The sequence below is a fragment of the Castanea sativa genome, chromosome 1 (genome assembly GCF_040712315.1).
Source record: "Castanea sativa cultivar Marrone di Chiusa Pesio chromosome 1, ASM4071231v1".
In the NCBI taxonomy this organism is placed as follows: domain Eukaryota; kingdom Viridiplantae; phylum Streptophyta; class Magnoliopsida; order Fagales; family Fagaceae; genus Castanea; species Castanea sativa.
Window position 1 is genome coordinate 73,257,832 of NC_134013.1, and position 17,258 is coordinate 73,275,089.

A 17,258-nucleotide genomic window follows, 5' to 3' on the forward strand; every position below is an offset into this window, starting at 1 on the left:
AGAGGATTTAGCCTAAACTATGCTCAAGGCAAAAAATTCACTATGATAGAATGGAAGTTTTACAAAAGATTTTCCCCTAAATCTAAAACTATCTCTTGTAGTACTTACTCATACGACCATGTGTAGCTTTGAATCCACAGCCTCTTCTATTTGAATTTGTCGTACACAAACACCCATGTTTGTCATTCTGAGATCCTACTCAAAGTTTTAAATCATCAGCTATGTATGATCTTGTATGCAACAACTTAATCCACCAGTTCTTGGATGTAGATATTTTTTCTGGTAGATGCTTGTTGAGTTAGAAGGCTACATAAACCTCACAAATTTCACAAGAGTAACTTACAAGACTTCCAAGAACTTCTGAAACGTATTTAGGTTTTTCCTTTTATACTAGGTAGTGTTGGACTGAAACCCGAAACGTTTTTGCGGGGCCTGATTAAAATTTTGCAAAAAACGATCTTCGATCAATTAAGCCTTGCAGATCTTGACTTCTTTTTCTTGCAGCTTGACTACTCTTGAATCTTGACTCGAATTATCATAAGCAATGTCTAACACTTGTATTAGACATGTTTTTGTTCATGGTTTTCCAACTTACAAAAAACTGGAACCTAAACCTTTATTCCTAAATATTTAGAACCTAATAGTTTGTGATCAAAGAACAATTAAACTAGAGGCCAAACAGTGGCTACTGTATTTGAGGACGACAACACTAGTGGCCTATGGCCTGAGGAATATTGGCAAGGGAATATGTTGTCATGAAGCACATTCGCAAGTTGAAGATTTTCACAAAGATCGAACCAAAAAAGAACGACTGATACACCTATTAATGTGACTTTGGAGCCTTAAATGAGAAAACCAGTCACAAAATCAAAATCTACTTGGAAAACAGAGTAGGATAGTGCCTTACCCATAGAGAAACAATGTCCAGAAGTGCCTTGACAATGGGCTTGAGATTAGGTGCAATATCTAAGGTTTTGTACCTAATGTAATTTTAATGAATGATTAAGATTGCTAGTTGCAAGTAAAAAGTAAAAAATGTAGTGAAAAAGGTGAATAAATGTTAAAAATGTTAAGAAAAGTAAAAAGTAAAAGTAAAAAAAGTGGGCCAAAATGGGCAAATGCCCTTTTCGCGCAAAAAAAAAAAAAAAAGCATTATTCCCTATTTCCCAAACTAATTAGGAAAATGCATTTATTTTGAAACTCGATTTTCTTAAAATCGAGTTAAGTCCTATAGTGGCGTTTTAAGGAGTTTATAGTGACGTTTTAAAGAGCCTATAGCGGTGTTTTAAGGAGCCTATAGCGGCGTTTTGGAACTCGACTTTCATGAACTCTAGTTCCAAAACGCCGCTATAGGTTCTTAAAACGTCACTATAGGTTCCTTAAAACGCCATTATAGAGCTCCAGAATTTTTGTTTTGAAACTCGATTTTGAAAAAATCAAGTTTCAAAAGAGGGATATTTTCCTAATTAATTTGAAAAAGAGAGCATTTGCCAATTTTCGCCAAAAAAAGTGAAAAGTGTAAAAAATATGGTGAGAGAAGAGTTAATGAATTGCACATGTGATACCACCCTAAGTATTGACTAATCCTTGACAATGGAGGTCAACTTTCAATGATCAATGACAATATGATCAACAATCAAATGACAATGGTCGATGATTAAACGACAACTTCAATGGTCAAATAGAGGCATGGCCAATGATCACAGCTAGTGGTCAATGGTCAACAATAATGGTAGACAGTCCGTACTTGCGAGGCACTAATTGAGAAGTGAGAACCAAGGCTTGTTGAGGAGAAGACATGTGGCAGACGCCAGGGCTAATGAATGATGATTGACCGTGGGCTCCTAGAACCCTATTTGAAGGCGAAAAGAAGGTCTAATAGCAGGTTGAAGTTATTGAAACATAACTCTAATACTTCGTTAAAACAAAGGGAAGTAAAATAAAAATAATGTAGTTGGAGAAAAAGTCATATTTTTTAGTTTTTAGACCTCGAAAACACTGTGTTTAATCTAATTTATTGGCCAAATTGTTACGTAAGTTAATTATTTAGATTTAGGTTAAACATTTATCACATATATTATACACAACGAAAAACTAAATAACTCAAGATGTGATGATCTAGGAAAACTAAGAAAACAAATTAGTTTCAAGGAAAAAAACCTAGGGGGAACGATACCAAGAGAACAATTCATTATATCAAATTAAGATTTACAGTCAAGAATATCAATTCGTAGTAAATCTAACTACAATTATCAAACTGAGTTTTGAATTCCTCAGACTTCTTTGATGTGGATTTACTCCAACAGGAACCTCTAGTTTATGTCTTGATCTTTAGTAAGCTTGATAGCTGAAGCTTGGCTGTAACTTTACTTGATCCATTAGTTCTAGCAATATGAGTGTGATCTTCGGTAGGTCCTTGAAAGAGTTAGAAGGTATAATAACCTCATAGATCTCAAAAGAGTAACTCTTTAAGACTTGAAAAATGTATTTTAGGGTTTTCTTTGTATACCTAGTAGGTTTGGACTGAAATCCTAAACATTTCGTGAGCTAACGAGACTTAAAACAAAATCTGCAGTTTGCGGTGTGATTGATCGAACCAATCTCTTGATCGGTTGAGCTATTTAGTTTTTCACTTCTTCTTTTTGCAGCTTGTATGTTCTTGAATTCTAACTTGTAGTATTTTGAGCAATGTCTAAAACATTTCATAGAAACTAATGTTGGATTAAAATAGATTGACCCCGGTTAATTAAATCAATTACCTAAATTGATTAATTAGGTCAAATTACATGCAAATTGTGGAGGCATCAACAAATCACCAAATAAAGTAAATGCAATGGAAATTAAATTGGCATAGTAATTTGTTGACAAATGAGGAAAATCTCTCGCAAGGCAAAAACCCCATCAGGTGAATTTAATGTCACCACTTCCAAGAATCCACTAATCAATAATCAAGCGGTTATAAATATGAGGAATCTTACCACTACCTTGACTTATCCCAAAATACCAATCTACAGTTAAACTTTTACTCCAATACCCAATTGGACTTGATTTTGTAGCAGCTTTCTATCCTTCGTTATACAAATCTCCAATCAATGACTAATTCCTTTGTACGGATCCCAGTACGTGACTAACTCCAGCAACTTGATTGATTATTGTTGGCTGCAAAGTTCTTCACTTCATAAATGATGAAGATTAAGAAGCACTTGGTTACAAAATCCTAAGGCGCACAAACGTAGTAGCTTTTCACAGAGTATATGTGTTCTAAGTCTCTGTCTCCGTGTATTATGACTTTTAAAATAAGCCTTCTATATGACTAGAGTTGTAAGAAGAAAAACCCTAATCATTCAAGTCATCATGGGTTGAAATTCAGATCTAAAAAATTTGAAATCATAGTTCTCGATAGATCAAGCTTGTGTTGAACTTTTCCATTAATCTTCGATAGTAGCATCTATTGGGCTTGTGTCGAGACTTAATGAAACAACATTTCTTCACTTGTTTCTTGGATAAACCTTCATGTCTTTGATGATATCACTTGCTATGTTTGAACAACATACTCTTTGATACATTAAACCCAACTTAGATCTACCCAATTATCAATAAAGTGTGTTTTGTCAAAGGATTAGCTAATTACATAGAAAATATAACCCTAACAACTAAGATCTATCATAAACAAGTTTATGTTCTCGGTTTGCTAACACATAAAATATTTAGAACCAAAACATTTATTTCTAAATATTTAGAACCTAACAGACTTCACTTTTATTGTAAGATTGTATATTACAATGAATCCTAAATATAGAATATATAGGAGCTAACAATAAAATTTAATTACTCTACAAGTACTTGTGTCTAAAATATACTGGAGCCTATTGGGGCACACTATTTTTATTATATTTAACAAACAATATATCTATTTATAAGGTAGCTGCTCGATTCTTTTTATAAGTTATTATTCATGCATGGCTAAATTTTTTGATCACTGTCATTTCTAGGGATGAAGTTAAAATAGGACTCAAAGCAAATTCAAGCCCATGAACTGGTTAAAGAAATATGCGTTCGAGCTTATGAGGTTGAGAGTTTAAGTGAAAACCAAGAGTTCACAATCACTATTTGTTGCAGCTGAAGTAGGCAACATTGAATTCTTAATTGAGCTTATTCGTTTTGACCTTAAGCTAGCATTGAAAACAAATCAAACCAATCGAAGCATATTTCATATTGCTGTTAAGGAACGCCACGAGAGCATCTTCAATTTACTACATCCACTTATTTAATTCCATTCTCCTACAAAAGATAAATTCACGCAATAAGATTCAATTAAGCACAAAATTGATTATTCACCATTATTCTAAAACCAAATATAAAATGCATGAATTACCTCAAAATAAGTATGATAATGCTTTCTAACAATGATATAAATATGCAAAATTAAGCTATTATCAATGCACATCAGCAACTAGCAAAAAGCTTGAGATACATGTGAGGTGATATGTAGATAGAAATCAATTACAATTTCTACAAAATTCATTACATAAATTAGAAAGAGACTATCGCTCAAAGAGTTACATCATATAACTCCCACATCTCCTAGAAAACAAGCTTGCAATCATGTAAGTTTCTTATTTTGCCTCATAATGTACACACCAATTTTATTATTTAAACCGAGGCTACACCTTATGTTCTTTTTGTGCATGTGCTACACTTTCTCGAGCACAAAATCTTATGATATGCACTAAGGTGTTCATGATTGGCTAGTTAATAATGGTGAGATTGTTATTTATGCCTTTCTCATTGAGTTTAAGTCCAACAATCAAAAGCATGTGACTTCAAGATTAAGATCAAATGATCAAAAACTATAAACATCTCCCACACAACATGCACTACAAAGCTCAAAATAGTAAAGTGCAATAAAATAAGCTCATCCAGGCCAAACAAAGTACATAAACATGTTATGCAAAAATGGTTTGGCCAACCTTGATTTCAAAATCCAAGAAAAATAGTGCAAAACACATTTTTTAATTTTTTTGAAAGGCAAAAACAACCTAGCATAAATTGCATGAATGTTATGCAATGCAAATCCTAAAAACAAAAACAAACCAAAACAACAAAAGAAAAAAGGTCACAAGGAGGAGAGAGATGAAGCACAAGGACCATGTCAGAAAGACTCAATTAGATTGAGCCTTTTGCATCCAAAGCTTTTTTGATGCAACTCTAGCATTGGAGTTATTATTCTGATTAGAATGATGAGCAACTCCAGGATTGAAATAAAGGTTTAAAGCCTTTACCAATTCACCAATAAGTACCATAGGATTTTGTGCTTGAGGCACATGTACTTTTGGTTTATTTGCTCGCTTAGCAGCTAGCAACTTGAAACATTTTGGACGAATGTGCCTAGACTTTTCACAAAAATGACAAACCCATGCAGGTCTATCATGCAACTTATCCTTAGGAGGATTAGTAGTCTTAGGATTAGACTCTTTGAGATCAACCCTAATCTTCCTAGGAGGAGCAACTTCCATTGGTTTGACAATCTCACTCACGAGAGGCTCAAAAGAAGAAACAAAATTTGTGAAATGAGTTCAGACACAGATATGCTTTCTACAAAACCTAGACTAGTTTTGTCTAAGGGACACTTCTGAACACTCAGCATGTGATCAAGTTTAAAACTAGTAGACCTATTTGTTTGTTCTCTAGCAACAGATAATTCAAGTTCCAAGTTCTTAACTTTATCAAGCAATAGTATGTTCTCAGTCTTCACATTATTTAACAATTCATTAGCATCAAACAGTTTAAACATCAAATTTTTCTTATCAAGCTCAAGAGATGCAATTTTCTTTAACCCTAAATCAACATTCATAGCATCCTTTGTAGCAACCTTGCAAAGCTTATTATAGGCTTCTTGCAAATCAGCATTTTCAGAGAGTTCCCCATCAGAAGGGTTCTCATCAACCACAACACTTTCTTCAACTACAGCAGTAGCTTTGAAAGTAATGAAGTTTCCATCCTCATCACTACCAGACTCATTATCAGAAACTTCATCATCACTAAGGGTTATAGCCATAGCCTTACCCTTTGATCTCAAGAATGTAGGATATTCTGATTTCACATGACCATACCCTTGACAACCAAAACATTGTTGATCTATAGAATTATTAGAGGTTTGACCTATTTTCTCTTTAGGTTTTTCATTATTCCTCATCTTAGTGGGTTCATTCCTCCTAAAATTTTTAGGTTTAACATTGTTTTTACCTCTTGTCCTTCTTTTATTGTTCCTAAGAAAGTTCCTAAAATTCTTGGCAAGATAAGCAATCTTCATAACAGAGAGCTCGTCATCAAATCCATTCCCTTCAACATCATCAACTGACTTAAGAGCCATTGATTTGGATTTGTTTGTCTTGAGTAGGTCTAACTCATAGGATTGGACAGATCCCACAAGTTCATCAACAAGGATAGAGTTCACATACTTACTTTCAGTGATGACAGTCACTTTGGGTCTAAAATCTTCAGCCAAAGACCTAAAAATCTTAGGTTGATCATAGATTTCACCCAAATTATAAGCAGAATTAACAATGTCATTGAGCTTAGCATAAAATTCATCAAAACTTTCATCTTCAGACATCCTAATGCTTTCAAATTTAGATGTTAACTACTGCAATTTATTAATTTTGACAGCCTTTGTGCCTTTATGCACAATTTGGAGAATATTCCATGCAATATGAGCAACTTCAACATTAGAGATTCTCTTGAATTCCTCCATAGAAACAACATTAAAAATAGCATTCATGGCTTTGTTATTAAAAACAGCTGCTTCTTTCTGAGAAGTTTGCCACTCACTAACTAGAGTAGTGGGCTTCTCCCATCTGTACTCAACAGAATTCCAGACTCTCTCATCAATAGATTTCAGGAATGCTTTCATCCTTACTGTAGCACCCCGACCCAATTTTATAATTAACCTATGTGTTTAAGTGGTTAATTATTATTTGAATCCCTTACTTTCTAAAATTAAGATAAGAGTATTTAATAAACATATTATTTTATAATACATTTGAATAAGATTTGTAAAGATTATAATTAAGTGAATGGCTATTTGCATTATAAATATATACTAAGTGTGTACAAAACTATTTTAAGTGGTTAAATTATTAGATATGTAGTTGTTGGTGTTTAATTAAGTGTTTAAGGTAAGGGTTAATATGCAAAGTTATTTTATAATTTTGGCCTTTATAGAATATAGAATTATGGAGCGTGAAAAGTGTTAATACCAAAAGTTTGAAAAGTGAGTCAACATTTTCTTTCCCTTATCATCACACGTGCCCCACCCAAGACTTTTCCCTTATCTCTTCTTGGCTGTACCAGAAGACTTTGTTCTTCTTTCTCTACTCTTTTTTCAGCTCATCTTCTTTCTTTGGTCTTATCTCCTTCTTCTTCTCTTGTTCTTACATGGCAGCCCCTGCTTCTCACCAATAGCTCTCCCTATCTCACCGAAACAATAAATTTCACTCTAAGGAAGAAATTAAAAGATAAGCCCCAAGATTTCAGCTTCAAAGTTGTGGGTAAGTAAATAAAAAAAAACCTCATCTTATTATGGGTATTTTAATGGTGGAATGACTTGCTTTAGTTTCACTTCTATGTTTTCTAATATGATTGTTAGAAACTGAAATTTGTGGTTTATAAGATTAGGAAATCATGAACTTGTAAGTCTATATATATACATATATATTTAGTGTTTTAAGAAGCTTTGAAACTGATTTGTTGAAGGTAGACTAGGGTTTTTACTAATTGATGATTGTATATGATTAAGGAAGTAAGAAAAATTAGGATGAGTATTTTTGATGTTACTGTTGGGATTTTTTTTGTATGTAATTTTGCTATAAATGGTTAAATGACTATATATAAGTGTTTTATAACATGTCTAATGAGTGTATAAAAATCCCCATACGAAAATACCGTTGTTTGATAATTGTTTGTGAATTTACAAGAAAATGTTTCAGAGCTGTCACTGTGACAGGTTCTGTGTTTATGCATGATAAATTATGTAATAAATTGTATATAGTGAATTTGGATTCTAGGGATATTTTTTTTGAAACCTAAGACACATACAGTTCTAATGGAAGTGGTCTCATAGCTTTGGAATCAATATAAAAATAATGGTGTAATTCCTAAGTTGCATGAAATGCATGAAATTCTGTCAGGACAGATTTGAACATGTTGTCTTGTATGATTTTTAGTAAATCATGGTTTTATGCTTTGACTCCGAAATTGATAAAGTTATTACTAGACATATAGAGGAGTTTCTTTGTAAAATTTCATGAGAATTGGATGCTTTTAAACAGCCCATTTGTATATTACAAATGAGGCATATGGTGTTGGAATAAAACAGAGAACAGTAAGGGACATTCCTAACTTTGAGGATTTAATTCTAAAGTTAGGGTGGATGATTTGAGCTGTAATTTATTATGCTTATCATTTAGTATGTCTAGATCATAGATAAATTTTGTATACCTTGGTTCAAGGTTTAATACTCAAAGGTTTTTCATGTTGCCATATGAGTGTATATGGTTATATGACCATTCTTAAAAGAGTTTATGTTATGCATGCATTATTGCCCTAATCTCAAGCACCTTTTGAAATGAAGTTGGCTCTCCTAGAGATATGATATAAATATGAGAATGATGGTTTTTCTTTAGTTTGGTACATCATTTGTTGATGTGTGCATTGTATGTTTGTGGGAAGCTCGTTGAGGTGGGATTATGATTTCCTTGATTTTAAGATATAGGTTTGGAGATGAATGCGTAAATTTATGATAAAGAGTAATTGATAGTAATAAGCTTTAATATTTGGTTTAGGTGTTACCAGTACCCAAGTCTAAGCTCCTTCGACTGTAGGCTCTCGGTTCCTTTACTTTCAGGTAAGGGATAAGTTATATGAGCATTTGGTAAGTCGTGAGGTTATTTTAAAGTATATTATGCATTAAAAGGCTTTTGATTAGAAATATGACATATAATCATGTTTTAGACAAAGATGTATTCGTGGGCTTTCGAAACCTTATGTATATGAAATGTTTTCGGGTTATGTCCTTTGATAATCTGAACTTTGCCAGTAGGGGTTTAATTACTGGCTTTCCATGGAAAATGTATTCTGATTGGCCATTAAAAGTGGGACTGGCTCTGCTGTACCCACTCTTGTTGGTTACGGCCAACTTGTGGAGGAAGTCAACCTACCCCCATAGTTGAAAGATATGTATTATGATGTGATCCCAGGAATACCTGGTATTGTGGGGAATGCAAGATGCCTAACACAATGGTGCTAGAAGCCTCCCAAATAAGTACAGATTTATTAGATATGGACTAACCAATATGTTATGAACAGCTATATTATTTTATTGATCATGAGAGAATGAATTGTTTAAATGCATTATGAAAAGTTAAAAGCTCTCATGAAAAGGAGTTTATGATGAAAAGAAAAGTTGTTTTTTAAAGATAAAAGTTTCTGAAGTTCTGTTGTGCTTTAAAGATAAAGAATCTGATGAAAATGTCTGATGAAAGTACAAGTTTACGTTAAAAAAATTACTAGATATCTGTTCTTTATGAAACGTTAAGTTTTATGACTATGAAAGTTATAATATTTTACGAGAAGAAGTTTATAAAGAAAATTCTTCTTATTTGATAAAATGTTTCTAGTTTAAGACAAAGTTACCAATTATTTGATTTAAGTTAAAATGATTATTTTGTAACAAGAATATATATATATATATATATATATATATATATATATATATATATATATATATGCATGTATATGATTTTTAAACAATCAGTATTATATTTGGTGACTTTGTAAGAAACGAAAGAAATTCAATCTGAAAGGTTTTGGTAATATTAATCTGATAAAAAAAAGGAGAACAATTATTTTCCTACAAAGAGCGTATAAGTTATTATTATAAACAGTATAAAATACTATGCATGAAAAGATGTTCTCCTATCTGAACATTTATAAAATGAAAAGATTTAATTTACATGCATTTTTATTAAATTCTTATGTATCTTACCCTTACTGAGCTGTGTAGCTCACCCCTTCCACCCTTTCAGTCACAGGTTTTGGAGCAGAGGGAGCCTTAGTCGAGTTTTGGAAGGAGCTGGTTTTAGTTTTAAAAGCATAGACCCAAATTAGCAATTTGATGTTTAGTTTTATAGTATTGTGTATTTTAGGATTTAATGAAAGTTGTGTACCTTAAAGTATTAAGAGATGTATTATGTGATTTTAGAATTTGAGTAACTGGTGGATTATGTTATTCTTTGAGGTACAATGTAGATGCTTTGAATGTCCAGTGAAAAGTTATATCATTTAAGTAATGAAACAAGAACAAAAAGAAAGAGGGAAGCTTTTGTAAAAGCTTTTGTTAAAGTTAAGTTGGTTCTTGTTAATATCGGGTTTAATCTTGATATTAGCATGCCGGTCATGGTCACAAATCCGGGTATCGGGTTTGGGTCGTGACACTTACTTTCTAGTAGGCATAGTTGTTCCCATCAAAATGAGGTGGGATCATAAGAGAGTGACCGTGTTCCATGACAACAGGGGTCAATGATCAACTCTTAGATCAAAGGATCTAAACACAAGAGCTAACTTGCTCTAACATCACTTGTACGTTTTAGACCCCTTAAACACAAACAGATTAATCTAGTTAATTAGCCAAGTGATTAACTTAAGTAAATTATTCAGATCTAGGTTAACACAAGTAAATCATATCATTGACAAGTGCGAAAAATAAAGAACACAATGATATGATAACCCAGGAAAACCAAACTGGTAAAAAACCTGGGGAGGATTTAACCTAGCTATCCTCAAGGTAAAACAAGATCCACTATGAAAGAATTGAAGTTTACACAATTGCGACTTAGACCACTAACATCTTATTGCTACCTCAAGTAGGAAACTTACTACCACGAGTAGGAAACTTACTACCACGACCACGTGACAACTCCAAGTCCACAAACTACTTCTTTCTCAGATCCACAGCATCCACAAGTACACCACTTATATATCTTTAAGCTCTTTATGCAGCAACTGAAACGATCACCAAGCTCTCGACATTAATCTCGATTTTGATAACCCTAAGTGTGTATGAAGGCAAACACCTCTAGATCTCACAAGAGATTCAACACACAGCATAAGCAACAGCCAAAAAAACGTGGCTAGGGTTTTCCTATTTATGTGAAACATAAAACATAAAACCTTATATGTCAAACGAGCTTGGATTGAGTTGGAAAATTCTGTAGAAAAACAATCTGCACGAGCTTCGATTGATCGAGCCTTACAGATTTACATAATAAATCCTACAACGCACTCGATTCCAACTATACAAATAAATACACTTTGAGCAGCCTAATTCTAGACTCTAAGTTTTAATCATGGTCTGTCAACATTACACATTGAAGTTCTAATACACTTAGATCCTAAATCCTTAGAACCTAACATATGTGATTGATGTTAGGAACATATGTTAACATTTTATGTATTGGCTAATTCTTTGACAAAACACAGTTTACTTGTAATTGGATAGATCTAGGATGTGTTTAATGCTTCAAGAAATAAGATTTCAAGTTCAAGTGTTAAAGCCATGAAAATTTGTCCAATAATCAAGTAAGGAAGTGCTGTTCATTAAATTTTGACAGCTAGTGTCTATCGAGATTTAAAAGAGCTGTTTCAGCCCGAGGCTCAACAGCTGCTCAACAGCTAGGGTATCTGTCGAGATTTATGAAGTTCAGTTTTTCAGAGTTGATTTTCATCCAATCCGTGAATGTATGTTTGGTCTTTCTTTTCTTACAACCTTAAACATATATAAGGATTATTTTAAGGGCTGTCTAGGGTTACGCGAGTGTTGAGCAAAGTTTGTTCATGCAAATTGTGACCGGAGACAATAGTTGTCCTAGTTCTTCTTTCTCTTGAAGAAGCTACTGTGTTTGTACACCGTAGGGTTTCGTGACCAAGCAACTTCATGATCTTCATTGTATGATGAACAGAAGAACTTTGCAGCCAACATCCTTCTCAAGTTGGTGATCAAGTTGCGTACTGGGATCCGCGTATCTTTTGATTAGTCACATACTAGGAGCCTTGCAATACAAGGAGAGATTGTCACTACAGAACAAGTCCAATTGAGTATTGGGGTAAGGGTTCAATTGTAGGTTAGTATAAGATACTAGAATTCCTTTACTTGTAACTGCTTGTTTTGATAATAATGGATTCTCGGGAGTGGTGACCTTAAAATCACCCAGTGGGGTTTTTGCCTCCGAGGCTTTCCCCATTCGTAAACAAATCACCATGTCAAATTTAATTTCCGTTGCATTTAATTATTTGGTGCTTTTTTGTGCTGCCATGCTCATTGCATGAAATTAACCAAATAAATTTACTTGACTAATTAATTGGTTAATTCATCACAAAGGGTCAATACATTTTTGGCCTATCAAGTGGTATTGGAGCAGGCACACTCTGATTAGGGTTTAATCTTTCCTGTGAGATCCATTGATCCCTGTTGTCATGAAAACTCTTGATTTTTTTGATTTGCATGATCTTGTGTTGAATGATGATGATGATATTCAAGATGCCTATTGCAAATTTTATAATTTTTGTATGAAATCTCTTGAATGCTCTACAAAATTAAGAGCTAAATTTGTTGGGGACATATTTTTATATAATTGGCATATCCTTTGACAAAATGCACTTTGCTTGTATTTGGATAAATCTAAGTAGGTTCAAGATGATCATTACAAGTGGTTAAATTGAAGACATGAAGATTACTCAAGAACTACTCAAGAAAAATGCAAATTGCAGGTCTCAATACCTCCTTGACAGAAGCTCGATCTGTCGAGATTCATTAAAGCTCGACAGATGTCCCAAGCGATCGAACTTACGGGATTCAGATTATAGCCAGCAATGTTTTTACTCTAAAAGGCTATTTGTTTATGGGTTTGTATAATTTTTATTGGACTAGGAAGCCCAAGGTTTGTGTAAACCTATTTGGAATAGGAGAGCCCATTAAGCTCCTATTTAAAGGAGGTGGAAAAAGAAAAACCTAACCCTAGAGAGCTTCATAAGGTTTTCTTTTTGAAACTCTAGCCTCCTCCTACAGAAGAAAGAGTTCTTGCTGCGTTTCTTGTACGCCTTTGGGTTTTGTAACCAAGCAAAGTCTCTTGCACCAACATTGAAGATCTTATTGGTGTTTCTATGTGAAGCTGCTGCAAATCAACTACAACAATCAAAGGGTTGCTGTGAAGTTAGTCACGTATTGGGATTTGTGCAAAGGAGTAAGTCGCGTACTGGGATCCGCGCAATTGGTTAGTCACGTACTTGGGAGCCGTGCATCGAAAGGAGAAATTGTCACTATAGAACAAGTTCAATTTGGTATTGGGGTAAGGGTTCAACTGTAGGTTGGTAAGGTACTTGAGATTTCTTTACTTGTAACCGCTTGTTGTGATAATAGTGGAATTTTGGGAGTGGTGATCTTAAATTCACCTGGTGGGGTTTTTGCCGTGTAGGTTTTCCCCATTCGTAAACAAATTACCATGTTATTTATTTTCCGCTGCATACTTAGTTTAATTGGTGATTTGTTTGTGCTACCACGCTTTGCATGTTAATTTGATTAATTAATAACTTGGCCAATTAATCAACTTAATTCATCACAAGGGGTTAATACGTTTTTGGCCTATCAAAATTTCAAAAGGTCAAGCTTGAAAAAAATGATTTGATTGCGAAATTGGATGAAGACAATAATTCGAATGAGAATTTTAAAAATCAAATTTCATCTCCGGTGGACAAAATTAAGAGTTTGGAAGAGCAACTAATTAAATTTAAAATTGAAGTTGAAAAATTAATTAGTGCCAAACTTTTTGTTGCGCTTAACTCAAAAGAAAAAGGTTTTTATATTCCTCCATTTAAAAGGAATAGTGAAGAGTTGAAAGCTAATATTGCTAGGATAGACAAAGGTAAACAATCTGATGTTAACGCTAAAATTTCTAAACCTATGTCTAAAACTCCTTGTAGGTTGAATAAAATTCTGAATTTGTCCCCAATTGTCATCATTGTCATATTGTTGGTCATATTAGGTCAAATTGTCCTAAGTTGAGGTCTCTATCAACCTCTAAGGTTAGACCTCCTTCTAGGGTGCCGAGTAGTTCTAAAATTGCTCATGTTTGTCACCATTGTGGTGTTTTTGGACACATTCTTCCTAATTGTTTTAAGTTGTATCCTTAAAAGCAAGTGTCCAAATGGTCATAAGTTTCCTCTCAATGACCTATACCTTTGTTTGGAGAGTTATTAAAAGCCTTAAGCTTTTTAACTCAATTTCAGGAGAATTTTAATTCTTTTATGTCCTTTAGTAAACATACTAAAACACGTGCCTTTTCATCTTCACGGCCAAATACTCGTGCTGTGTGGGTGAGAAAGGAGCCCAAGACTTAATTGTCTTTTCTGTTTGTCCTCTGCTTTAATTATTTTTTATCTAAAGTAGGACTCTCTTTGCTTGATTTCTTATCTACTTTTGGAATCATGCTTTCACACATCTACATTTTTCTTTCATGCTTTTGTGCATTTGCATATTCCTTTCATGCTTTCATATTGTTTGTCTGTTTTTGTTTGGTTGTTTTTCAGTTTTGTTTGTATTTTGTTTTCATTCATAAAAATAAAAAAAATTGAAAATAAGAAAAATACAAAAACAATGTGTGTTTGTGTATATTGGTACTTGTGTACCTTAAACGGCCAATGAAACAAAATTTTCTAAATTTTGTATCTTTTGTAGCTTAGATGAGCATCTCTATGCATAACTAAATAAGTGAGCTTTGTGGCTCTTTGTTTGTGATGAATAAGGTTAAGTGATCTCTTGTACTTAACACTCGCATTACTCTTTTTGACAGGAAGGACTAGAAAATCCTAATAGAAAGGCATAAATAACCATCTCACCACTGTTGCCTGCCAATCATGAAATGACATCTGTATGCTTCAGCATAGCAAAAGTGCAATGTCAAAAAGTTTAACATAATTGGTATTTCTTTTCTCTCTCTTATATGCTCATGCATGATATGCTTAATCAAAGAAAAATATGCAAAGAAAAATAAAAGCAAAAAGATCAAAATGCTTTATATATGATTGCAAGCGTGTATTCTAGGAGATGTGGGAGTTATAGGATGTACCTCGAAGGTGATAGTCTCCATCAAACAGTTATGATCATGTGTGAGTTAAATTGATTTTCTCATATCTCAAATCTTCATAACATAGAGACACTTATACAATCTTGCGATGTTTTCACACACAACACGCAATATTCTTTGCTACTTTTGATACATGTGTAGGTACAATGTGATTTGGCCGTCACAAGGTTTACATGTGTTGATGTATGCTCACTAAATTGTCTTAACTTGTTTTTGAAATATAAAATTGGTTAGACTTGTTTAGTGTGTGTCTGTGTGTTTTGGATCTAAATGCATGACATTTTTCTTGTTGAGAGATTTTTTTGAGAGGTTAAAATGTTGTTTGGATCCTTGGTTGAGTTGCATGTTTGATTGCATTCATGTATTTGTTTTTCTCTTTTGGAAAAACTGTTTTTAAGCTATCTCTATAGCTCCTCGACACCTGTTGACACCTGGCTTATCTATCGAGCTCTTCAGCTTTTGTTTATCACAATCTTGATAGCTTCTCGATAGCTCATTGATCCATCGAGAAAGTTTCTGTCTCCTCGATAGCTACTCGATAGCTCCTCAACCATCGAGCTTGTTTTTGCTGTGGACACCTGCTCGATAGCTGCATTTGTCGACCTTTTTAAAGCTCGACACCTCTTGACACCTCTCGATCTATTGAGAATTACTAGGCTTTTATATATAGGGTCAGCACGATTCAGACCTTATTTCTCTTGATCTCTCTCGATTCCTGTTGTCCCTTCACCTCCCAAAACCTCTCTTTCTCACTCTAAACTTCATCCTCAAGGATTTTTTGGCCTAGATCAAGTTTTTCTTCACTTGGTAAGGGTCATAATCCTTCTTTTTCATGCATTTCATGCATTTGACCTAACTTTTTGGGATTTTTTTGAAAATTTTGGGGTTTTCCAAATTGATGAAGTTTTTGCCAAATTTTTGGGATGGCTTTTGTATATTTGATCTTAAAACATCATGCATTGCATCACATGTGCATTATAATGACGTTTCATGCATTAGGTTTGGATTGGGCTGAGCCCATGATGTATTTACTATTGCATATCACATGCTCATGCATTTTCATGCGTACGTGCCTTTAAGTTTCTGTATTTTGCTATATTGTTTCTTGTTGGTGTTTTTTTGATTGTCTCTCTCCCTCTCCCTCTCTTGTTTACGTTAGTTGCGTCATGGCACCTAAACGTAAGTCTACTCCATCCCGGAACCCTTTTCATTCCGAGGCATCTACCTCTTCTGATCCTACCCCTTCTCATATTCGGTTCTGTGATGATAAAGCTTGCAAGGAATTTTTGGAGAACTTTTCTAGACGAGGCATTCATTCGGAATGCCAAGTCATTTTGTCAAATTTCTTTGACACTGACCTACCCATTGTCATTCATAGTAGGGGTTGGAGTCACTGTGTGACGTCCCGATCACTTGTCCATCTGTGCTGATCTAGGAGTTCTTCTCCAACATGCATGGATTTGATTATTCAGAACCTCTCTTTGTTACTTGTGTTTGAGGTACGTGCATCGTGGTCACTTTGGATATTGTATCTAACGTGCTCCATGTCCCTAGAGTAGCGCATCCTGATTACCCAAGTTGTGAGCGTCTTAAGACTGTGTCTAAAGACGAGCTTATTTCTACTTTTTATGAGCGACCTTCATATTGGAGTGAGCGTCAGGTTACTTCTTGTTCAACCTTTGCTAAAGGTCCTAGGTTCTTTAACATGGTTATGACCTTTGTTTTGCATCCTCTTTCTCACTATAACTCTATTACAGAGCCTCGTGCTCAGTTTTTGTTATCCCTTATAGAGCATCTTACCATTGACTTTCCCTCTCACTTCATACTCTCCCTTATAGATGTCTATAAGGATACGACGACGTGTGATAAACTCATCTCCCCTTCTGCTATCACGAGGATTCTACGCCACTTTTCTATTCCCTTTCCTGTGTTCGACCACTTCTATGTCATATGTACCATAGATGCCGCTACCATTAAACAGAGCGAGGCCCAACTATGTTTAAGACGATCTGGATCGACGGCTCCTCTAGCTTTTACAGCTCCATTTACATCCGCTCCCTC

The 17,258-nt window shown here is 34.2% G+C and overlaps 1 long non-coding RNA gene across 1 annotated transcript; it reads left to right on the plus strand.

Moving 5' to 3' along the window:
* The first annotated feature begins 7,361 nt into the window (after window positions 1-7,361).
* Window positions 7,362-10,370, plus strand: LOC142630020 (uncharacterized). Its single transcript, XR_012843188.1, has 3 exons — window positions 7,362-7,550; window positions 8,844-8,905; window positions 10,086-10,370. It is a non-coding gene; the product is annotated as an uncharacterized LOC142630020 (long non-coding RNA).
* Window positions 10,371-17,258: the final 6,888 nt, after the last annotated feature.